This window comes from Vicugna pacos, unplaced genomic scaffold (genome assembly GCF_048564905.1).
Source record: "Vicugna pacos unplaced genomic scaffold, VicPac4 scaffold_77, whole genome shotgun sequence".
Classification (NCBI taxonomy): Eukaryota; Metazoa; Chordata; class Mammalia; order Artiodactyla; family Camelidae; genus Vicugna; species Vicugna pacos.
In genome coordinates, this window is record NW_027328758.1 from 690,097 (window position 1) to 715,444 (window position 25,348).

Below are 25,348 nucleotides of genomic sequence, written 5' to 3' on the forward strand. Positions count from 1 at the left end.
ACATGCTTCTGGACTATGAGCAAGATGGTAGATGGAAGGAAAACAGTTTAAAAATGGGATCTTTAATGCGCATTCTTCAGTGGCCAGAAAAAATCCTACCTAGTCAGGAACTGAAACCCTATCAGCCACTTGCAATTTATGCTTCAGACACCCCCGTTGTCCTTGGGTTCACACAGTCAGAACTACAGTGGATCAGGGACATGAAACTTGTGCAAATACAGGGAGTAGGAATACCTGCCATTTTAAGATCTCAAGGAGTATGAAAAGCATGTGAAGCTTTCATCAGCAGAGACCTGCTGTCACTTCCAATATTTCCCTCAGGGCATGTCCATAGCCTCACTGGTCCTATTCAGAATGAAGACGACAGCTAGCACTTGCTGACCCCTGAATCAGTGATAGGTTCTCCCTTGAAAGGAAGCATATCCCCTTCATGGGTTACACCTAGTTCATAACCTAAGTAATTCTATAGATGTAGAAGGGATATTTTCATTGGTTCTGCTATCAAAGACTTGTCTCCAAAAGAACATGCCACCAGTTACACCATTTTCACCCATTTAAAGATATACTTAACAGGCTCCCTTCTTTACTGCAGTTTTAGGTTTACAGAAAAATTCACAGAAAGTGGAGTTCCCATATATTCCCTATGCCCTGCACACAGCTTCTCCTGCTGTCAGCATGTTACATTAGTGGATGCCCTCATTCTTTTTGACATCCTACATTCCTCCTCCCCTAAAGTTTAACATGCCTGATATTCACATATCTTGTGGCATTTATGTGCGATTTATATCACTTCTCACGTTTATGTGAGGTTTACAGCACATGCAATTTGTCTGTGTAAGCGTGGATTGGGGCAAGTTTTCTGTGTAAATCTACGATCATTAGTGGGTCTCATGCTGCTGGGTTTTTGGGTTGTCATGTCCTGATGACCATTGCTTCAGTTATTAGGATCACTGTCTTTGGATTTTCAGTGTTCATTGTATTTTCTGCATAACTTTCCAAGAACCTGAATGGAAGAGACCAATCCAGAAGTACCTGACTGTGCAGGTGGGCCATGACCATCACTGCTTCCCTCATCAGGGTTATCATCATCGTGACCCTGAACGCCATATATGAGAATGTGGCAATCATGATGACTGACTCTGGTAAGCTCCTCCTGCAGCTGAGGTCATTTCTACACCAGTTTTAGAACCAAGTCAAAGCAGAGACTATCTTTTAGGCACTTCAATTTCAGTACATTACAGTCTTTAGAAAACTTCAAGTGGAAACGTATTTTCTCTAGCCTATGTGAGAAGTGGATTAGCTCCAGCTTTGCATTAGTAAAAGGTACAAAGGAAGCATTAGAATATCCAAGCTCTGTGTAAACAGGTCAGTGCTTAATAATAATTTCAGTTACCTTAGGTCATGTACCCTATTGTTGAAAGTAAATAGTCTCTGTATTGCAAAAAAGTGGAAGAGGGTTCTGGTTCCAGAGGCAGATTTGCTTGTTCATTATGGAGAGTACAAGTAATCACAGTGTTGTGTGTCTTCCCCCCATGCTGTTCCTGTTAGTGTAGCTCCATTCTCATCAGCTGTGGCTTCTATAATAAATGTTTCTTCTCTCTGGATTGTATCCCAGCCAGTGGCTTAGCGGCCCAAGTTAAGTGCTTCCCACACTCTGCATGTGCCTGGGTGGTCCTCCCAGTGGTCTGCTCAGTGGTCATCTTCTGAAAACACCAAGACCAATTCAAATTCTGAACTAGAAGTTTGACCCGTTTTATGTTCCCCAAATGCTTCTAGCAAGTTGCCCCGTGTTTTGTTTGTTTTCTTCAATAGCCCTACCTTACTGCCGTTCAGGGAGACAAGATAATATCATTTAGAAGGATGTTTAAAGTAGATTTCTTTCAACTTACACCTGACAGAGGACAGTTCTTGCCCATTGGATACTGTTGTGCTTATAAATTTTAAGGAACGGCTGACTTTTTTTTTTTTTTTGCCTTGTGGGATATTGCGTTCATAGTGGGAGAAACTCTTACAATAGTGTGTACACTTAGAATTAACATAGTAGCTGTGTTAAGGAATTCAAAACAGCTTAAATGAAAACAGTGTGAATATATATATATACACACACACATATTTAGCGTGTTAACTCATGTGTCCGTGGCTTTGATTAGGGTCTCAAAGCCGTTCGCAGTTTTGCAGACTTACCTTTTCTTTATTCTAGCTGCAGAGCTCCCAAGGACCAGACTGACTATGAGAACAACCCAGCCATGAAGGTGTTCTTGTTCCAGTTTCTCAACTACTTCTCCTCGTGTTTCTACATCACATTCTTTAAGGGCAGATTTGTGACTTAGCCGGGAGATCTGGTGTATTGGCTGTGAAAATACAGAAATGAAGAAGTGTAAATACAGATTTCTGTTCTGAAAGTCTAACGTGTTTCATGTTTTCCCTTAGTTGCCCAATGAAGAGTGTCTTTACTCTCTGTTCTTTAGATTTTTTTAGGCATAAAATAATGACTTTATTTCATGTTAGAGCTTTCTAAAATTTAAATGAGATTTTCTTTCTAATATTCCAGTGTGACACAGGTGGCTGTCTCCTTGAACTGATGACACAACTGACAATAATCATGGGAGGACAGTCCACCTGGAATAACATACAAGAGGTGTTACTTCCGTGAGTACTCAGTCATGTGATCCTGGGGTGAGAACGGCCCACTCATCCACATCATTTTCCTGCGTGCCCATCTCTAAAACTGGGGAGACTCTCTGCTTATTAAATCTCTCTAGATAAGATGATCCAGCCAACAGTGTAAACGTACCTGCTGTTTAATAATTATGCTTAAATACCTTCCTTTTTATGTTTAACTTAAATCCTCAAATGCTATAGTTTCTGCTTATTAGCCCATCACTGGGGACTGACTGATCAGAGCCCTTTGAGAGATGGCCCTTTTTGGGGCCGTGAACTAAGCTTTCCCACAAGTTCCCACAACTTTCTCCTCCTTTTATACAGGCATTTAAATATCCATAACAGGAATTTGTTGAGTGCCTAGTATGTGCTAGTCACTGTGTTAAATGTTGTACATATACGTGTGTGTGCGTGTGTAAGTGCGTGTACAATTTAATCACCCAAACAATCCTTATTCTTATATTCCTTTTGCAAATGAAGATCCTGTGGCTTAAAGAGGGTAAATGATTTTCCCAAACTCTCATTGCCAATAAGAGACCACTGTGGGACTCATACGTAAGACCCTATCTCTCTGAATCCATGTTCTTCTAAGAACAGAGACTCTATTGGGGTCCTAAGTCGCAGGGTTACATAATGTTTTAAGAGACACTTGTCTAAAATAATAACTACAGAGGTTTTGACTTACTGTTCTCTTCCTAAAAATGAGAAAAGCATGTGTTAGCAAAGGTCACACTGTCCTTTTGATTTTCACATAAGCCCAATCGCACATCAAAGTGGACAGTCCAGTGTTATCTGCAATTTCTGAACATTTCAAGGAGCTCACTGTATTTGCTTCCTGTTGCTGTTGTAACAAGTATCCCCAAACATCATGGTAGTAGGAAGAAGAAAGAAAAAGTCTCCACTAAACAACACAAATTTAACCTCGAAGTGTTCTTGAACGCAGAAGCCTGCTGAAGTCAAAGTATTGGCAGGGCTGTTTCTGAAAGCCTCAGGGGAACCTGCATCTTTGAATTTTCTGGCTTCCAGAGGCCACCTGCATCTCTTGGCCTGTGACCTCTTTTATCTCTCTCAAGATCAGCGTGGTTGAGTGTCTCTGACTCTGTGTCTTCTTGAGTAGGATTCCGGGAGTAAATGAAGAATGACAGTGATGCCGTGATCCAGGCTCCCTCTGGGGTCTCCCCAGCACGTGGATCGGCACCTGGTGAAAAGTAGGTCTCAGTCCGAGCCAGCTGAGTGAGTGAGCGGCTCACAGGCATCGAATGCGTGACATCAGTGAATTAACAGCATTCTTTGTAGGACTCAGAGAATAAGCTGAGAGCCCTGTGGCCTTCCCAGCCTCACATACTATTTTCATATTGGGGTCATTTCTGGGAATGCTATTCTGTACTTGACAAAAGGCTAGTACAATTCCAGGGTTAAGCAAATTTCCCTAGGGAAATTTTATGATAAAATATTTAGAAAAATTGTTAAATGCCCAAAATGACATACCATTGTCCTTTGGTGTTTAGATAATGTATGGCTGTAATTTTCTTACTTTATATGTTTTCTACATTTTCCACCGTGTGTATCCACAACTATATAATAAGAAAAAGCAAATGTTTAAAAGAGAAAATCTCTCTTCTCCAGATATGATTTGGTTAGAGGATGAGTCAGATACATATACTAAGAGAATCTTAAATACATGTGTCCATAATTCACTCTTTAAATTCAGGAACAGGAAACTCAGGAATGAAATAGATTGAGACTCAAAGATACTTGTATTCAAGATTAGCAAGGGGGAGTGTCCTCAACAGAAATGGTCATAATCCATAATGCAGGGATTAGATGTGATAATGAAGGTACAAAAACAACATGAACTAGAAAATGCCACGTGGCAAGCACTGAGGAAAGGGCAATTTACTGTGATTATGCCAATATGTGTGGTCAATTCCCAAGCAAATGATTGTGTAGCCCCTGCTAGATGGAGAAACTTCCAGCCTTGGTTGGAAAGGGGGGCGGATCCACTGTCTGTGTTTTTTAAAATGTCTACAGGTGCTTCTCATGTGCAAATTGATATCCCTGCACGAGGACCATAACCCAACAGAAAACCCAAAATACCGAGGACAATGATGGGTAGACGAAAGCCCAAGCTTTTCTGCCACAGATGAGTGGTTCCACTCAGGAAGAATGAGCAAGAGGCTCAGAGTCTTAGCTAAGGACAAGCAAGTCGAGACTTCTATTATGACCTAATGCCACCGACGGGGGAGGGCAGTTCAGCACAAGAAGGGAGCGCCAGGTGAGTTAACATGGAAGTTTCATCCTGGATCCACACCGTGATGGATTTGGGTCCAGGGGGTAAAGGCCCTGCTTCCCTGGGGCATGGACCGGATTCCACAAGAGGCTGAGACAGGAAGCATGAGGCAGAGAAAAATTCCCCCAGGAGACTCCCGAGTCTGGGTGCCAGGGAGGGTGATGGACGAGCGCGGTCCCAGCACCACCCGCACCGCAGGGTTCCGAGTGGCTGTGGAGCTGCGTGCCCCCGGCCGGACCTCAGACCTGCCTGCAGCGCTCTGGGCTGCGGCCTGGGGAGCGGCTTCAGCAGCAGGCTTGCCCCGTCATTCTCGTAGGTGCTGCAGTGACCCACACACCTGTGGCCACGGTGTTCCCAAGCCAAGTGTCTAATTGACTTCAACCCTATTTACAGGTGACCACAGCCGGTTAGCCTGTGCTGCTCAAAAGAAAGATCCCCCATGGGGTTTTGATGTGTCAGGGGGGTTGCTAATACTTGGCCTGCTTTGAATCGTTTAATCCTGACAGCAGCCTGGGCGATGGAAATTTCATCTCCCAATTTTATTTCAACCTATTTTGTTGAAAGTATAGTTGGTTTACAATATTGTGTTAATTCTTGGTGTACAGCATAGTGATTCACTTATACATACATATATATATATTCATATATATATATATTCCTTGTCATATACTTTTCCACTATAGGCTATTAAAATTTATTGAATGTAGTTCCCTGTGCTATACAGTAGGGCCTTGTTGTTTGAAACAAAAATTACTAAACAAAGTAACAAAATAAGCAGACTAAACCTAGCCATGTATATGATGCAGTTGAGTTTATCTCGGGATTTAAATGTGGTTTAGATCTCCAGGATCCCTTTATCAAGTTATCATAAGTAAAGAGCCTGTGGACCACTTCTCAGAAAAATGTTTTAAAATCATAAGATTTAGAGAAAATAGAAGGAATATAATTATACTGAAAAGCAGATATCAAAATATAAAAATGAGCATTTGTGATACAGTAATATCAGAATTATTGGAAGAACGTGTTGATTAAAAGGATCCAGTGGTGAGTCTGCTAACCGCAACATTCTGCCATAGGAGTGAGTGTAAATCATCTTCTGAGATCTGCAACAATTGCATTTGGAATGTAAATAAAGTTAAATAACAAATAAGCCATGAAGTGTGGATTCAGATTCAGGGGTATCTCGAGTCCATATCCCCACCACTTCCCAGAGCTCCCTGCTCTTCCCCTAATGTTATGGAAAGAGGTGGGGAATGTTTGTGAAGCAAAGGGCATGTTCCATTGCAAAGAAATCTCGTAGCAAACCTTGGAGGATGGCCAGTAAAAGGTTAACGCTGAGATCAGAGGCAGTGGGAAGCCTAGCAGGGACAGCTCTTTACAAGTCACATCATGTACTCTGTGTGTGTCCGTGTGTGTGCATACAGACGTCTATGCATACAGACGTGCATACATACATGTATGATGTATACACCTGCCTTTCGTGTGAAGCCGCCTCACTGTGAAAATTTGAAATCCATCCAAACGTGCATTGCAGTAAGCCGAAGCTCAGCCACACCCTAAGTTGTCTGTTGTTGCTCTGTCTCTTCTGCTGAACTCCACGAATAAGCCATGCGCCAGCTGTTGCTTTCAGGGACAACAGCTCTGTTGGCTACAGGTCCATGCTTTTTTCACTGCCAACTCTGATTTTCTTTCAGGACACATTACCATTTGAAAAGGGGGGAAGCATTCAGTTGGCCCACAAGCCTCTGAGTGAGGAAAAAACATAACCTTAGAGACAGCTCTGTGGGACAGCATCCAGAAGGGGGCAGAGCACTGGGCTGCGAGTCGAGGCTGTGTTTCTTTCAAGCTCTGCACTGAATTTAGGTGGCATGTCACTTCTTTGGCCCTTGATTTGTTCAGCTTATATTAGGGTCTTGGACCTGTTCTGTCCAACATTAGAGTATCACTTTTTTGCTCGGTGTCCCTCCATAGCTCCGCAATTCCTTCAGAAGGAAAAATGTCCACATCCTCACGGCAGCCTCTAAGTCTCCACCCCCAAAACCGCCACTTATTTCCTATTCACTGTGGCCCATGGCCCACATCAGTCTCCATGCTGTCTGCCCAGCGTGAGGGCCTCCAGGCCTGTGATCACTGTTCCCCCTGCCCCTCCTCTGCCCGCCCCTTTGCCTCTGTCTTTGCCTTATTCAAATGTCACTGCCCAAGCCCCACTCCTCCCTACCGCACATTCCTCGCCCTCCTTTATTTTCCTCCGCAGCACTTATCACCAGCTCACAGACCCTGTATTTCTTTCTTTTACCTATTTTCTCTGACGATTTTCAGACTGGAAAGGCCATGGTGGATAATAGCAGAGAAATGGGGGAAAAAAGACAAATGAGGGAAGGCATCTTCTAAAAGCTAAAATGCCCACCTGAAAAGGAGGTAGGAGATAAAGTAGTAGTCATTACAATTTTGGTAAACCCAAGGTACGTAGTCAGGTCTAGTTTTCACAGTATTTGAGGGTAGGGAGGCAGTAATAAAAAGAAATTTATCCTGAAAACAAGAAAATATATTCTTGGGAAGATGATGTGTTCAGCTTGAAATGTCAGTAATACTTTTATGACCTTGGTCTGATAATATCCTGCTTTATAATTTGATCTGTTTGGCGGCTGGGTCATGAATCTAATGCTGCCACAGTTTCGGGAGAAGAACAGACCACCCCACCATGGGAACGGGACAACCATCTGTATCCCATGGGCAAACTGGGGTTATTTTATGAATACCCTGAAATGAGTAAGTCATCAGTGGAGATTTCTGTGTTGTCGGTTATACTAGAGTATGCTTTGGGTCTCAGAAGCATCGGTTACCGAGCCAAACAATGACCTAGCATACCGAAACGGAGCCCGCTTTTCTCCATTAGATGCAATTATGCAGTCAGGCTTTCAAATAGGGTGCCTGTGTGTATCTTTGTCAATATTTATGTTGTAGAAAGCTGAAGATTTACTGCCAAGGAATGAAATGGAATACTCATTCAGATACGTCTCCACCATTGATTCTCAGATCCTTCTGGTGATGTCGTCTAAGGATGAACTCAGAACCGTAACTAGATGAGACTCAGCTCGGGCTGTAGCCCGTGTGGCACAGCTGTTGGCTGATATCCTTCTAAACAGAGTCATGTGAGCCAGCCAGCCTGTGCAGAAAGCCCGCAAGAGCATCCTGTCTCATGGCAGCAAGGTTCACAGGGTCACCCCTTCCACATCTCACACCTGCCTTTCACATTGTTACTTTTTCTTCTGGCCGATGGTTTCTGCCTGGTTCCTTGAGTGACCTCATGGCACATCACTGGCTTCAATTCAGGATGAATTTGCTGTACAGCACAGATATCCTCCTTCTCCAATGTCTTTGTCCATTTCTGTACATTTGCTTGGGCTCTGTTTCTCTTTGGTTGAACTTGGTTTTGAGCTCTCAGTTGCCTTTAAATTGTTGCATCTCAAAATAGATTTCCATAGGAAACGTCATCTTTTCTATTATGCATGGCGCACTTTTATCTACTAGAAGGCTGATGATGTGCATGTTTTGTATCTGAGCCCTTTCAGCTCACCACTGCCTTGAATTAGTTTTATTTATTTTTTTTTTAAGCTTAGGAGACAGGAAAGTATTTTGGTCAATAGGATTTGCATTTATGCATGCGGGTTCATGTCTGCAAAGGCACACCTTTGTGCTTCCTGTTTATAAGTCTCCAGAAAGAGGGAGTTTTCTTTTTCCTAAACTACATTCTATATATAAAATAATTGGTTTTACAAATATGGATTATATATGGGAACACATCTGGTTCCCTCGGTGAGTGAAAGCTCATCATTTGGCATCTTCATTCAGCTATGCTTTGTGGCCTGGTGTCTGATTTGAGTTTCATCTTTGATTGTGTTGTGTTTAGTGACCAGGTTCCATTAAGGGTGCAGCTGCTGTCCCTGGTGTAGAAATTATGTTCGTTTATTCTGCTTATTTTCAAAAGGAATTTAAGCCAATGACCTGTTATTCCAAAATAAGTCATAATTGTAAATATGTCTTATTGGGGCTATTATCAGCATTAATAATAACAACAACATTCTGAGGGCAGCATATCATTTGGTATTTTAACACACATGAAAAAAGCCTTGGAAAAAAGTTATTGTTCTAATTAAGTCAAATGAAGGTCATTGAAAGGAAAAGTTGTACTCTTTTGCGAGAAATTGATAGGACTTTTAGAACTTTATAGTCTCATTAAAATATCAATTAAATAATTCAGCCTAACTCTACCCTACATAACAGGATGGAGTAACAGCTATTCTAGAGAGATTTTTCAGATTTATTCGTTTTCCTATTATCTAAATAATCCCTAACGAATTAGAAAATTCAATCCATTTCTGAGAGTAAGCAGTCTGTTATTCTGTATTCAACGCTGGAGTGAAACTTATTTTGTGTTCTTTTCGTTCATGGGAGATAGAATTTCCAAGTGCTTTTTGAATTATTTTTGTTCCTCTAAAATAAAGTGCCTTTGGTGGTGATGTCCTGACCTCAGTTTCCTCCTCCCAGTTTTCCCCATGATCATTCATGACACCCCACCTGCCTTTTTAGTTATGCCTCTTAGCTGCTGAAGGGGAACAACTTCTGACAGATGACCCTGGAGCCCTCCAACCGTGGTTCGTTAGGCATCACACCCAGCCACCAACACTAGTCTCCTTCGCCTGAAGTACATTTCTCTGCTTTTCTGCCTGGAAGGAATCTTGCCAAGCCTTGGCAGGAAACCCTCCACTTTTTAGAGATTTTCTGCTCTCCTCTCTAGGTATGAATTGCACTTGATTCTTGTCTTAATGGTGCGTGACCGTGTCCATGACTATTGTGCTCCGTGGCTGGACTGATCCTTTCGGAGGCAGTAGTCAGGCTTTTCATCTTCCCGTCCATGTCTGGAGCACCATAGCCTGGACCCTGGTTCTCATACGTGTTTAAGTGACTTGAGCTTGTAGTTTCAACACACTCACATACAACTATTAGATGAGTTGGCGGTAACATCTCCCCCAAGGCCCCCACAAGATTCTATATGGCATATGTTTTTTTCTGAGTGAAATTTCTCTTTTATTTGTTTCAGTGAATTGCCCACTGTCCTTTGAGATTATTAGAGTAACCCTCAGTTGTTAACCACAATAGCTCTCCCCCCACCAGCCAAAGATCCTGCTGTCTGGGAACTCAGACATGGGACATAAGAGAAATAATCTATCCGTCTTAAAATCTGGAAGCCATAAGGTACCGTTTAGTACTTAGAGCACACACAGCACAAACACCAGTCTCTCAAGAATGTGGCGCTGCCTTCCCAGAGGGCGGGTGCCATAAGTGAAATCCAGTGAGTGATGAAGTGAGAGCTCCTTGTCTCTGGAACTTCCTTTTCCACCCTTGCTGTGTTAGCTTGATCTTCTCTTCATATATTACGTTCTCCATTTAATTTGCTGCAGTTAATATCAGTTGTTCTTCAACATCTCCTTGCACCCGCACCCTCCATTTGCTCTCTCTCCAGTGCTGTCCCCCCCCCACGCCTCTCCTGCGCTCTCCAGGACGAGGCCAGTCTGCTCCACGCCCTCACCTCTGTTCTGTCTGCCCACCACCTGCACTGACATTTCCTTAACGCCGCAGAATGAACTTTCCAAAATGGCAGCTGAGTAACTGGGGGGGATTGTAGACCTCTCTTCTCTTTACTGATTCATTCGTTTATCTATCCAACAAACACTGAGAAGCTGCTATGCCAAACACTGTATCAACTGCTGGGGAGACCAAGACAGGTAAGACTTGGTGTCTGCACTCCCCAGGCCAGGCGAGGCATGGTGAGTAGTTGATGGATTGCTAAGCAGGTGAACACAAATTGGACTTCCTAGAGCTGAAAATATTTGAACTGAATCTTGAAAGGTGAAAGGAAGTTAGATCTCTATTTTGTGGTAGAGGGAGTGGACACTTCATGCAGAGAGGTAGAGACATATAAGAGTACACGGCATGAAGCGGCTTGGCCAGACTGAAGAACAACAAGTAGGGTTAGAAAAAGTATCCCAGGTGGGAGTATCTGGTGCACAAGGCCTCTGTCACGATGGGTCTTGTGTGCTTAGACTTGAATGTATCCTTAAAGAAACAGGGATATATTGGAATATATGTAAGCAAGAGAATTGCATAATGATTATGTTGAAGAATAACTGGTTATACTGGCAGCAGAATGGAAGAAACTATTTTGGGGGGAGGCCCATATTTTGGGGGAAATGATATTTCGGGGACCACCCCAGGTAACCCAGGCAACAAGTGGCACACGCCTGCAGAGAGGCCCTCGGCAGAGGGAGAGAGACATGGGCGGCAGAAGTGGTGACTGCTGCAGAGGGGACAGCAGGGCTGGGGCGGCGGGCCGCAGAGCTGCTGAGGTGACTTTCCAGTGACCCATCCGGGGAGCAGATCTGCAGGGGGAGTGTAAGGGGAGGAGCTGGTTTCGAGGAGATGGTTCTGTTTGTAGCATTTTGATTGCGAAGTGTCTATGGGACTTCTGAGGGGTGATGTCCGTTGTTAAGCTGGATTCACCAGTCAGGAGCTCAGAGGAGCTGTGGGTGAGGCCGTGGGGGCAATTCAGTCCTGCCAAGTGGAGGATTTAAGACGAGGCCCTGGGGAAAAGGGCCATGTTCATGGCAAATGGGAGAAGAGAAATCCACCAAGAGAAAGAAGAATAGCAGAGCAGTTGGGAGAAACTAGTTGAGGCAACACAGAGAAGGCTGTAACCTGGCTTAAGGGGGATTTGAACACTGACTAAAAGGAGCATAGTGAGAAAGGGGGGTGTGTGGGGCATAAAAGCAAGGGCTAAAGCCCACTTTTAATTGACAAGACTGGGGAAAAGAAGGAGGAGTACTATAATTAGGTAGACTTTAAAAAACATATCTGTGTGTATCTGTGTGTGTGCATATGTGCACACACACTTTTCTGCCTGGGCATTTAAATTTATTCAAGTAAAACAAATATTAAGGGGGGAAAACATTCCACTGATAGGAAAATATTTGTCCACGGCAAAAGCTAACTGGTAATCAAATAAACAGGAGCTGATAATGCCGACTGGTTTGAAACACGCAGCCACTGGCAGTGCAACTCCTGTCTCAGTGCCGCGGTGAGGGCCGTGGGGGCTGCAGGGCTCTGAGCCCTGGAGGAGTCATCAGCACAGGCACGTCTCCAAGAAACTGGAATTTAAAGGGAAGGAGAAAGTGTAGAACGTATCAGAAAGCAATACAGGGCCGTGAGAGAGGGTTGGGCGAGGGTTAGTTTTGTTTTACAGTGGGCGTTTCTGGCCTTGCTGAGTTGCTAGGCCTCTGCTGTTTTGGTCTTTATTCCAAAAGCTTTTTAGAAAGTTCTTCTCGCTTGAAAATCTGAACAGATTAAATCATGTTGGGTTATTTCTGGTGTTTTATTTTTTAATTAAAAAATTATCTGGAATTTATTTTAATGTCATAAATGAGGACACTGTACCAAGTCTTCCAATGATGTAGCTAATTACTCCAGTACTTGAATCCACTGACTTGAAGTGTCAGTTTTATAATATTACTAAAATCTCATAAATATCCACGTGTATTCTTGAAATGTAATCTATTTCATTCATACTCTCAGTGCACTATTTCTATGCTGTTTCCATGACCATAGATTAATACCTTCTAGAGTTGGTCCTATTTTATCCTTTTCCAGAATGTCCCTAATACTATAAATTCAAACATCCCTCCTCATTATTTTATTTGTATATATGTGTATATTTCTGTAATAAATTTAGGATCACCTTTCAGATTTTTTTCTTAAATCCATTAGGGATTATCAACTAAATTTGCATTCAGATACTAAATTTATTTTGGAGAAAAAATGTTCTATGTCCCCAAAATTTGAGTCTGCCCACTGAAGAGGATGGTGCATTCTACTGTTCATTCAATCATCATTTTTTTTTCTTTCTTCAAGTCATTTATCAGAATCATCTTAATATTTTTCACTAATATATTTCTGAATTGTCTGTGCCTTTTTTGTCATTATAAATGATATCTTTTCTGGGTTTTGAGCTGGGTTGATTGCTAATAAAACTCTTAATTTCTGGCTTCTCTTGAACAAGAAGGAGATCTGAAAGTGTGAGGCCCTATTTCCAATATGGTGACTGTGAGCACTGCGCTTCATTAGGATGTCCACTTGCCAATTTGTCAGTGGCTGCACCCACTCCACACATTTCTGCTACTTACCTGCCCCCTGTAGGCAGATGAGTTCATGTAGGGTTAGGTGGGTTATGGACACATATACTGACATCACTGCTGCCACGCTGCTGACCCTGTGGCATCACTAACTCTGGTTCTTTCTCTGTGACCTCCCTGAATATGACAGCTCCTTTTGGGCTGTGGACCTGCTGCATCTTTCCAGCACTGCTGGCTTTTCTGCAACACACCCCTGCCTCTCAGGTCAGAAGCAAATGTCAGCTCCTCCTACCCATCCAACCCATCCACCGTCTTGGAATTCCTGGTCAGAGTGGTCCCTACCCCTTGACTGAGCAGTAACACTAAAGGAACTATAAATTTGCCTCTCATCCAATGTCTTAATTACATACCTGTGCTAGTTTACTTTAAAGATCTGCCAGTTAGGAGGGGAGGGTCTAAAAGTCTTTTAGATCTCTGGCCTTATCATTTATAACCGCTCCCCCACCACATGGAACAGCTTACTGCAGATCTCTGCTGCCCCGTCTGAAGCAATGCCCTGTAAATTACAGAGAGAAAAGAAATTCTAAGCGACCACCATAACTTTGACTTCCTGTGACCACACAGACCATAGAAATATCAAGATAAAATTCCTGAAGAAGGATATTTTGCTTATGAAGACACTTTTTTTCCTACAAAAAGTGTAGGGTTTTTTTTATTGTGTAACATAATTTAAGTCAATAAACTTTTTAAGAATTTAACACATGTTCTGATTCTTTCCATTGCCCATCAACCATTAGTTCCTCCAATGTCTGAGTCATATAATCTTCAAGGCAGCGCTTTCAATGATTTTTGGTCAATCAACAGTTGTAAGTCAGCCCTGTAATCTTTGGGATCCAATTTTCTCAAGCAATTTACTTCAGGTCTATTACGTATTTGGCGTCAGGGAAGATTGATCTGCCTGGTTCTGAATATCAGACACCCTCTAAATATGCATTAAGTTCAAATCATTTACTCCTAAGCTTATCACACCTTAGAACAGTACTGATCATTGTCGATACCTTTTTTGTAAAGTCCAGACACTTTTCAAGATAAAAGCCTAAAAAAGGAGCCATGTTTGTCTCATGTGAACATTAAAGTCAGAGTACTAAATCAATGTAACTGATCATTTCTCAACTTATGCTTTTAAATTACCAGTTCTATAGTCCCAGAAGCTATCTTTATGTTAAATACTCATCACTTGAGTCTGTTTTAGGTATCCTGTTCCGTCTTGTCTGTATCAAAACTCATACTGAACAATGAGTTCTGGGTTGCAAAAGAGGATTTACTTTTGCACCTGTCTACAAGTTGAAGACACTTTAATTGCATACCTTTTTTGTGACTTGTAATAACTTCATAGACTCTCTGAATGTGTTTCACTCAACTTCCAAGACTCAAGGGAGCCTGGTCACTTGCCTAGTTTCAGTGTATTCCCTCCAACATCCTCTACACATAGCTTTCCCAAAGGTACATTTCTTATTTCTATTTAAATTGTTAGATAAATCCACAATATTCTTTTTCTAATCCTCAATTAAAAATCATCTTCCAAGACTTTAGTATTTCAACACTGAAAGTGAATAATATGCTTCAAGATTCCCAAGTTTATTATCAGCAAATAACTAAAAATAAGATTTTTAAGTACGTTATTCCTACTAAGGGTATATACGTGAAAGAAACAGGTTGTAATGAGTCTTCTTCCCAGAGATTTTACATTTGCTTTTGTTTCGACTCTTTCACTGTTGAACATTATTATTACCATGAATGTCTTATCTCTTTGGGATTTAGTTCACCATTTGCGCCTCTCTCTTTTCAGGAGTAAAGGAATTTATGTTGTCCTTCCATCCATCCACCACTCCATGTTGTGTATCCATTCCTTCAACAGGTATTCAGTTTGGGTTCACCACCTTATCTGTGGCCTCTTTCCAGTGGCCCCTCTGTTGGCTCTGGAGAACAATATATTGCAAATCAGAGTGGGTACGTGGAAACTTGACTACCCAGTATAGACGCATGGTGCCAGAAAAAGCCCAGGACATCACAGCATGGCAGCCCACCATGCAAGGAACAGCAATTCCTGCTGTGGTGGACCAATGTGAGTAGAAAGGCTTCATGGGGTGAAGACCTTGAAGAGTCCAAAAATGCATTGGTGTTGCTTCCTAAGGAATCCAGTGTTGGGTATTGTTTAATATGAGAGGGAGATGCTAACACTATCATTGTTATAAACAACATAGTTGTTGCAACTGTAATTGTTATTATTTTTAATATATTTTCTTTATACTTATAATTTGTGACTTACAAGACCCTTACAGAGGCAGTTGTTAAGAAGTGTGGCCGTTATACTTTTGCTGAAGTGTTAATTCAATAGAAGCATGGTAATAGTATTAATAAGTAATCACTCTTTTGATCCTCACATAACTATAAAGGTTACCCAGCAGTGCTTGTGTAATAGAGATAGAAATCTATCCATTTAAGAGTTTGTAGAACCTAAAATAAGAGCAGTCATTCCACCGTGTTTGACCATATATTCCAGACTATCAGTTTAAAGTAGGAACTACCTGATGAGGCCATATAAACCCTTTGTGCATCACCAATCATTCATTACCTTCCTGGTCCCCTAGGGCAGAGATTCTTCCAGAAGCTGGTCCCATCTCTCCTCCCCACCCCACTCTTGGCCTTTGCTACCCACTGTTGGTCATTAGCTAAGCATCTTCATGTCCTGCATGTGCCAGAGCTGTGAGGGAACAGAACTCAGCTGTTTACAAACTGTAGTGACTATGACCAGTATGAACAGTCTCTCTCCTTCCCTGCCCACACACCCACAGGGCAACAGCGGGCTCGCAACCACAGCGATTCCCATGCCAGCCCATCAGGGAGCCTTCTTCCCTAGAAATGTTCTTACAACCAGGGCTGTTTCCTCCCTTATTTCACTGCCAGTTTCATTCCCAGGTTACAGTCCCCAACAAAAGGCTATCCCAGTTTGAATTTCTTAATCAAGTCACTTTGAAACTGAGTCCCTGGCATTTTCCTATGAGCACTCATAGAAACAGCACAGGACCTGGCAGTGGCTGTGGCCCAGGTTCCTGGGTGAGGGGACTTGCTGGGCCCTTCAGGTTCTGTAGTCTGGCCCGAGCTCAGCTCCCAGCACGGAGTCTTCCCATCTGCATGATTTCGGGCCAGGCTTCAACAGTTCAGAGCTTCATTTTATCACCTGCAGACAGAATAATTTCCTGCTGCATATTTTAAGACTGCGATGTACCACAAAGTGTGCTTAGGGAATTCAGTGAGTCAATGCATGGAAATCACACAACCTGGTCCTCAGGGAATGTTAGTTAACTTCATTATGCACCATCGATAAAATTGGCTGCACAGACTTGACCAGGTATCAAAGCTACAGGCACAAGAATTTGACAATGTGTCACTGTCTGGATCATAGTCACAATTTTACACAGTAAAACAAGCTACCTGGGACCACCCAGCTGCCAGCCAACCCGACTCCCCACCCCAAGAACCCTCAATTTATCTGATTTGCTTGCTACCCCTGCTTTTTGGAGAAAGTTGGCAAATCACACACAGTCAATGACTGCTAGGTTATGTCCATTCCCATTCACTCAATTTGCCCCATTTTCAGTATCCACTGTGCTGCAAAACATAGACTAATATTCAGAAATATGACAGCAAGGTCTTTCCCGTTCCACAGTCAGAGAAGTATGAATCTGTCATGTTTAATATGCCATATGACACTTAGCAAGGCAGGAAAACAGGCTCCTGTCCTTTAAGGAAATTTTTAGCAATGACGTTTGAAACTTAAACTGTTTTTCTTTGACCTTCAGCTAACCAGAAAGTTCAATTGACTCCTAATACCCATTACTCAGGTGTCCTGGTTTGATTGTATTAGGCACTTTTTCCTCATCTCCCCAGCATGACTTTGCTCCATCAGCACAGATGAAGTGTCTCCAAGGCTGCTCCGTGTGTATGGGCGTATGTGTGCATACATGTGCACCCACTGACTGGTGCCACTGATTCATATCCAGGGGTTGTTCTGTCTTATAACTCAAGCATTGCTATATTATATCCTAGAAAACTGCTTTTAGATCATTGATTGAACTATAGACCATCCTCTTGCCCACATTAGGAAGTGACGTCTTCCAAGACACAGGTCCTCTGTGCATGTATATAAGTATAAGTAAGAAGTAAATATGTATGTCATCCCCTCACATATTTAATTTGTGCCTTCCCAATTGAATGTGCAGAGTAAAGGCTAACTTCCCATAACAGGAGAACTTTTAGGAAGAAAGAAGAAGGAATTAGCCACCAGGGAGAAGACAGGACATCAAGCAGAAGTTTGGTATAAAATCATTTATTCTAAAGCTGCTCTGGCTCAATAAATAAGTGGAATTGACTTTGTTGTATCATGCCAGAGCATCTGCTTTTGAAGACCGATTTTAATTGACTTTGATATAAGTGGGAAATTGTGTCAAAACACCATGGGAAATGAAGCACACTGGATCTATCTCTACTCCTGAAGTGTGTCTCAGAGCTGTTCAGTTTTGAGGAAAACTATCTTGTCTGGAGACAATAGAATTATTTTCACTGTTGGAATTTTTGTAGCTTCCAGAATCACATCTGCAGGTGATTCTGTAAAAGTCTAGAGTTGACTTAAATAGCAGGAAATTTTAGCCTATTGAAATCAGGAGAAGTGAAATATTTTTGCCTACTACCACCACCACCACCAGCAGCAGGCAAGCACGTGTACACCCAGAGAGATTTCACATCAGACGGAAAGACAAAGCTGGTTCTGTTGCCGAGGCCAAACTTGTTCTGCTCGCTGCACAACAGTGATAAACATATCAATCAGGAGACAAGGTTTTGGGGCAAGGAGTAGTAACTTTATTCAGAAAGCTGGCAGACCAAGAAGAAGGGGGACTAATGTCCTGGAGAATCATCTTGCCCAAGTCAGAATTCAGGCCACTTTTAAGCTAAAATGGGGAGGGGGTGTGGTTGGCTGTGCAAACTTCTTGCTGCAGGCATTCTTTGTTCTTGCAGTCATCCATGTGGGTCAGGCTGTGGTGTCCCTGTAAACCTCCAACAAAACAAAGGCTATTCTCTATTTTGCAACTTGCCACCCCTGCATAAGTACAGAAGGGCTAACAACCTTAAAGGTCACAGCCCCGAGAATAGGCTTTCCTGTAGGTTTTAGGCTAAAGGCAACGTTGTTTTACAAAAGGGGCGAAGCCAGCATGATTAAGCCTGGAAAACAGGGCACAGTGCTTAAAACTAAAGGTACAGTTCCAATGTGGAGTCAGACTTTTTCTCTATTACAGTTCGAGTTAGGGGAAATTTTGCAGTAGAAAATCTCCTCAGTTATTTTTCTTGATTTGCCTGGGATCTTGTTTGTTGGCTTGTGGTCTCATGTGTCTAAACTGTATGTTCAGATGAATATTATTAAAATCATATGCTGCAGAAAACGTATCCGTTCTGCTTCAAAAATGACTGAAACATTTAGCTTTGTTTATTCCCATAGAATTTGGATTGAATCTATTCTCGACTTTCTTCTTCCATCAAACCAGTATTTTACTGGAGTGTTTAAACCCCAAACTAAAGAATTGTGGAGAAGACCCATGTAATTCATAAGAGCTTTACATCCGAATTTAAGACTGATCCATATATATACTTTTAATCAAGGAACACAATAAATTTGTTAGTCGATCATTCATGGTGTTTTCAACTTTCTCCATGTAATCTTTTGGAAGTTGAGAGAGTTAGACACCTGATCGAACAAAACAGGTGTCATTGCTTGACTCTGTGAATGAAAGAATCCCAGTGTACTTTCCTGCAAGTATATTTTATTAAAAATAATAAAGAATTCTTGCTGTCTAATAAAGCAACAGACAGAAGAACATACTGAGTGTTTAAAATAAATAAGACTATGGGTTAACTTATCTAAAGAAGTCAAGATAGAATAGAGAAAAAGTATGAACTTGAAGGAAAATAGATATTGTGCAATTAATATCCCATTTTTAAGAAGCAAATGATAAAAAAAACCCACAATAATTAATCATTTATCTACAAAGGAGTTATAAAAAGCCAACTTATTTTCATAAGAGTTACATAAACAAAAGGGCTATCTAAATCTACATTATTAGAGACTGAATTATACCAAATAGATCTCCAAGGTTGATTGATTTTCATGATATTTATAATTTTTGAAAATATATCTTACATATAACATATACAAGCAGCCCTTCAGTTATCCACAGTACCCTAGTATACAGTTATTCTTACTATACTTAAAACAAGTAATAGGCAAGGTTCAGGCCCTTGCTTTTGAACTGCCACTGGAATTCTGGATATTCCCTTATGTTAAAGACCAAAAGCAAAGTAACATTTCTACTTTAAAGCAGTTGCTCAAACACTTTAAGGCATTCAATATCTATGTCCAGTTACAAGAAAGAATTAAGTTTTCTGAACCTTAAAAAAAAGAAATCTACTGCTGAAAATGAAATTATGTCATGTATGCTGACCATAACTATAAAAGCTCTGAAGTAACTTTCCCTTTACTCTTTCCCTTCCAACATAGGTCATGATCAACGCTTTCAAATTCCATTTATGCTAGATGAACGAACGCCTCTCCACATGCTCAATTCTGACAGTTGAATGTGTGTGAAAGTCGTCAATCACCTAGCTTGTTGGGAAAACAGTTTCTTTTCAGTGTGAAAATACACGACATACATATATATTGGGAGGTACTAGCTCCAACACGGTTTTACAGAGAAAACTGCATGAACTTGAAACTGACACTAAGAAACATACTGAGAAATCACATTAAGTGTTTCTATGGCTCCTCAATCCCTTTATGCTACATTAACGAACGTGTCTCCACATGCTCAATTCTGAGAGTTGAATGTGCGTGTAATCACTCAATGACATATCTTGTTGGGAACACAGATTCTTTAGAGTGTGGAACTAAACTACATATATATATATGGATAGGTAGTAGCTCCAACAAGGTTATACACTGAAAACTGCATGAACTTCAAACCGGCACTAGGAAACATACTTAGAAATCAGAGTAAGTGTTTCTAATGTTACAAAATCACTTTATGCTACATGAACGAACGCATCTACACAGGTTCAATTCTGAGAGTTGAATGTGTGTGAAAGCCATCAATCAACTAGCTTGTTGGGAACACACAGTTTCTTTTCAATTGGGAACTACACTATATCTATATGGCGAGATACTAGCACCAACCTGCTTTTACAGTGAAAACAGCATGAAATTCAAACCGGACCTAGGAAACATAATGAGAAACTAGAGTAAGTGTTTCTACTACAACCCATTGCCTTCATCCTAGATGAACGAATGCGTATCTCCATGCTCACTTCTGAGAGTTGAATGTGTCCAAAAGCCATCAATCCGTTAGCTTGTAGGGAACACACAGTTTCTTTTGAGTGGGGAACTACACTACAAACATATAGATGGGGAGGTAGTATTTCCAAGTCGACTTCACAGTGAAAACTGCATGAAATTCAAACCAGCACTAGGAAAGAAACTGAGAAACCAGAGTAGTGATTCTACTGCAACCCATTCCCTTAATGCTAGATGAATGAACGTATCACAAAATGCTCTATACTGACACTTAAGTGTGTATGAAAGCCATCAATCACCTAGCTGTTTGGGAAAACACAGTTTCTTTTCAGTTGGGAATTACACTACATAAATATATAAAGCGAGATACTAGCACCAACCTGGTTTTACAGTAAAAACTGCATGAAATTCAAACTGGCATGAGGAAATACACCGAGAAAACATAGTAAGTGTTACTACAGCAACTCATTCCCTTCTTCATAGATGAACGAACGTCTTTCCACAGGCTCAGTTTTGAGAGTTGAATGTGTCTGAAATCAACTATCAATAATCATGTAGAGAACACAGTTTCTTTTGATTGGGGAACTACACTACATACATATATATGGGGAGATACTAGCTCCAAGTTGATTTTAGAGTGAAAACTGCATGAACTTTAAACCGGCACTAGGAATCAGACTGAGAATCCAGAGTAAGTGTTTCTCCTGAAAACCGTTCCCTTTTTGCTAGATGAAACAATGTCTCTCCACATGCTGACTTTTGAGAGATAAATGTGTGTGAAAACCGTCCTTCACCTGCATTGTTGGGAAACCAAAATTTCTTTTCGGTTGGAAACTACACTCCATACATAGATATGGAAAGGTACGAGCTCCAAATCGGTTTTACAGTGAAAACTTCATGAACTTCAAGCCTGCACTGGGAAACAGAATGAGAAACCAGAGTATGTCTTTCTCATGCAACTCATTCCCCTCTTTTGTGCTTGATAAACGAACGTCTCTCCACATACTCATTTCTGAGAGATAAGTGTGTGTGAAGGCCGTCCTTCACGTAACTTGATGAGAACAAAAGTTTCTTTTCAGTTGGGGATTTACACTAAATACATTTGTATATGGAGGGAATAGATACATCTAGGATTTACATACAAAATTGCAAGAATTCAAAACCGGCACTAGGAAACAGACAAAAAACCAGAGAAGGTGTTTCTACTGCAAAATATTCCCTCTGGGCTAGATGAACGAACGTCTCACAACATGCTCATTTCTGAGAGAGATGTGGGTGTGAAAGCCAATATTCAACTTGCTTGCTGGGAACACAAAGTTTCTTTTCAGTTGGATACAACATTCCATACATATATATAGGGAAGTAAAAGCTCCAACTCGATTTTAAATAGAAAACTGCATGAAGTTCATTTCGGCACTAGGAAACAAACTCTGAAACAAGAGTAAGTGTTTCTCCTGCAAACATTCCCTTTCTGCTTGATGAAATTAGGTCTCTCCACATGCCCAGTTCTGAGAGATAAGTGTATGTGAAAGCCGCCCTTCACATAGCTTGTTGGAAACACAAAGATCCTTTTCCGTTGTAATTTTCAGTACATATATATATAACAGGAACTGCTAACTCCAACTTGGTTTTACAGTGAAAATTGCATGAAATTCAAACCGGCATTAAGAAACAGACAGAGAATCCAGAGTAAGTGTTTCCCCTACAACCCATTCCCCTTGTGATGGATGAACCAACGTCTTTCAACATGCTCAGCTCTGAGAGATAAGTGTGTGTGAAAGCTGTCCTTACAAAAGCTTGTTGGGAAAACAAGATTATTTTCAGATGGAAAATGCACTCCATACATTTGTGTGGGGCGGGACTAGATCCAACTTTGTTTCTCAGAGAAAACTGCATGAAATTCAAACCGGCACAAGGATACAGACTGTGAATCCAGAGTAATTGTTAAACTTGCAACACATTCCCTTTGTGCTACATGAAAGAATTTCTCTCCACATGCTCAGTTTGAGAAATAAGTGTGCGTGAAAACGTTTTTTCACATAGCCTGTGGGGAACAAAAATTTTCTCTTCAGTGGGAGACTCCACTACATAATATATACGGGGAGATACTAGCTCCAAAACTCTTTTACACTTAGAAATACAGGAACTTAAATCCGGCACTAGGAAACAGACTGAGAAACCAGAGAATGGGTTAATATTGAAACCCGTTCCATTTTTGCTAGATGAACGAATGTCTCTTCACATGCTAAGGTCTGAGAGATAAGTGTGGGCGAAAGCCTTCCATCAACTAGCTTTTTGGAAACACAAAGTTTCACTTCCATTTGAAATACCTATACATATATATATGGGGAGAAACTAGCTCCAACTCGGATTTACAGTGAAAACGGCAGGAATTTCAAACCTGCACTAGGTAACAGACTGAGAAACCACAGTAAATGTTTCCCCTGTAAAAGTTCCCTTAGTGCTAGATGAACGAACACCTCTACACATGCTAAGTTCTGAGAGATAACTGTGTGTGAAAGCCTTACTTCACCTAGCTTGTTGGGAACACAAAATTTCTTTTAAGTTGCAAACTCCACTGCATACATATATATGGGGAGGTACAAGCTCCAACTCGGTTTTACAATGAAAATTGTACGAATTTCAAACCGGCACTAGGAAACAGACTGACGAAATGGAGTAAGTGTTTCTCCAGCAACCCGTTCTCTTTGTGCTGGATGGATGAACGTCTCCCCACATGCTCAGTTCTTAGAGATAAGTGGGTGTGAAATCCGCCCTTCACCTAGCTTGTTGGGAAACAAAGTTTATTTTCAGTTGCAATCTCCACTGCATACATATATAAGGGTATGTACAATCTCCAAATCGGTGAAAGTGCAGGAACTTCAAACCGGCACTAGGAAACAGACTGAGAAACCACAGTAAGGGTTTCTCCTGCAAACCGTTCCCTTTGTTGTACATGAACGAAAGTCTCTCCACATGCTCAGTTCAGAGAGATAAATGTGTGTGAAAGCCGGCCTTCAGCTAGCTTGTTGGGAAACCAAAGTTTCTTTTCAGTTGCAAATTAGAGTACATATGTATATATATTGGGAGGTTCACGCTCCAACACGGATTTACAGTTAAAAGTGCAGGAACTTCAAACCGGCACTAGGAAACCGACTGAGAAACCGCAGTAAGTGTTTCTCTTGGCCCGTTCCCTTTGGGCTACATGAACGAACGTCTCTCCACATGCTCAGTTCTGAGAGATAAGTGGGTGTGAAAGCCGTCCTTCACCTAGCTGGTTGGTAACACAAAGTTTCTTTTAAGTTGCAAACTCTACTACATACATATATATGGGGAGGTACAAGTTCCACCTCGGGTTTACAGTGAAAAATGCAAGAACTTTAAACCGGCACTAGGAACAGACTGAGAAACCAGAGTAAGAATTTCTCCTGCAAGCCGTTCCCTTTGTGCTAGATGAACGAACGTCTCTGCACATGCTAAGTTATTAGAGTAAACTGTGTGTGAAAGCCGTCCTTCATCTATCTTGTTGGGAATACAAAGTGTGTTTTCTGATTGAATCTCCACTGCTTACATATATAATGGGAGGTACAAGTTCCAACCCATGTTTATATTGAAATCTTCAGGAACTTCTAACCAGCACTGGGAAACAGACTGAGGAAACAGAGTAATTATTTCTGTTGCAAACCTTTACCTTTTTGCTATATGAAAGAACGTCTCTCCACATGCTCAGTTCATAGAGTTAAGAGTGTGTGAAAGCCTTATGTCACCTAGCTTGTTGGGAACACAATTTTTTTTTTTCAGTTGCAAACTCCCCTACATACATGTATATTGGCAGGTTCTAGCTCCAACTCCGTTTTACAGTGAAAAGTGCAGGAACTTCCAACCGGCACTAGGAAACAGCTTGAGAAACCAGAGTAAGTGTTTCTCCTGCCACCTGTTCCCTTTGGGCTAGATGAACAAACGTCTCTTCACATGCTCAGTTCTGAGAGATATTTGTGTTTGAAAGCCGTCCTTCACCTAGCTTGTTGGAAACACAAAGTTTCTTTTCAATTGGAAACTCCACTACATGCATATATATTGGGAGGTAGTAGCTCCCACTCGGTTTTACAGTGACAACTGCCGGAACTTCTATCCGGCACTAGGAAAAGACTGAGAAACCAGTGAAATTGTTTCTCCTGGATCCCTCTCCCTTTGTGCTAGATGAACGAACGTCTCTCCACATGCTCAGTTCTGAGAGATAAGTGTGTGTGGAAGCTGTCCTTCACCTAGCTTGTTGGTAACACAAAGTTTCTTTTCCGTTGGTAACACCGCTACATACATATATATGGGGAGGTACTAGCTCCAACTCGGTTTTACAATGAAAACTGCAGGAATTTCAAACTAGCACCTAGGAAATGTTCTGAGAACCCAGAATAATTGTTTCTCATGCAACCCGTTCCATTTGTGCTACTTGAACGAACGTCTCTCCACATGCTCTTTTCTGGGAGATAAGTATGTGTTAAAGCCTTCCTTCACCTAGCTTGTTGGGACCACGTTTTCTTTCTGTAGGTATCTACACTACATACATATATATGGGGAATTCCTATCTCCAACTCGCCTTTACAGAGAAAACTTCCTGACATTCTAACCGGCTCTAGGAATAGATACTGAGTAACCAGTTTGTTTTTTTCTACTACAATCCATTCCGTTTTTGCTAGATGTACTAACGTCTCACCACATGCTCTCTTCTGAAATATAAATGTTTGTGCAAGCCATCAACTACCTAACTTGTTGGGACCATGTTTGTTTTCAGTGGGTAACTACACTACATTC

At 41.4% G+C, this 25,348-nt stretch overlaps 1 long non-coding RNA gene and 1 pseudogene across 1 annotated transcript in view; one reads left to right on the forward strand and one right to left on the reverse strand.

Moving 5' to 3' along the window:
• LOC140694656 (uncharacterized) overlaps positions 1–4,930 on the forward strand; it is a 31,924-nt gene extending 26,994 nt beyond the window's left edge. The window contains exons 4-6 of the long non-coding RNA XR_012070240.1: positions 2,552–2,649; positions 3,779–3,869; positions 4,693–4,930. This is a non-coding gene — a long non-coding RNA (uncharacterized lncRNA). The remainder of the gene's footprint in view (positions 1–2,551; positions 2,650–3,778; positions 3,870–4,692) is intronic.
• Positions 4,931–14,393: 9,463 nt separating this feature from the next.
• LOC116278642 (small nucleolar RNA SNORA40) lies at positions 14,394–14,501 on the reverse strand (annotated as a pseudogene).
• Between the last annotated feature and the right edge of the window lie 10,847 nt (positions 14,502–25,348).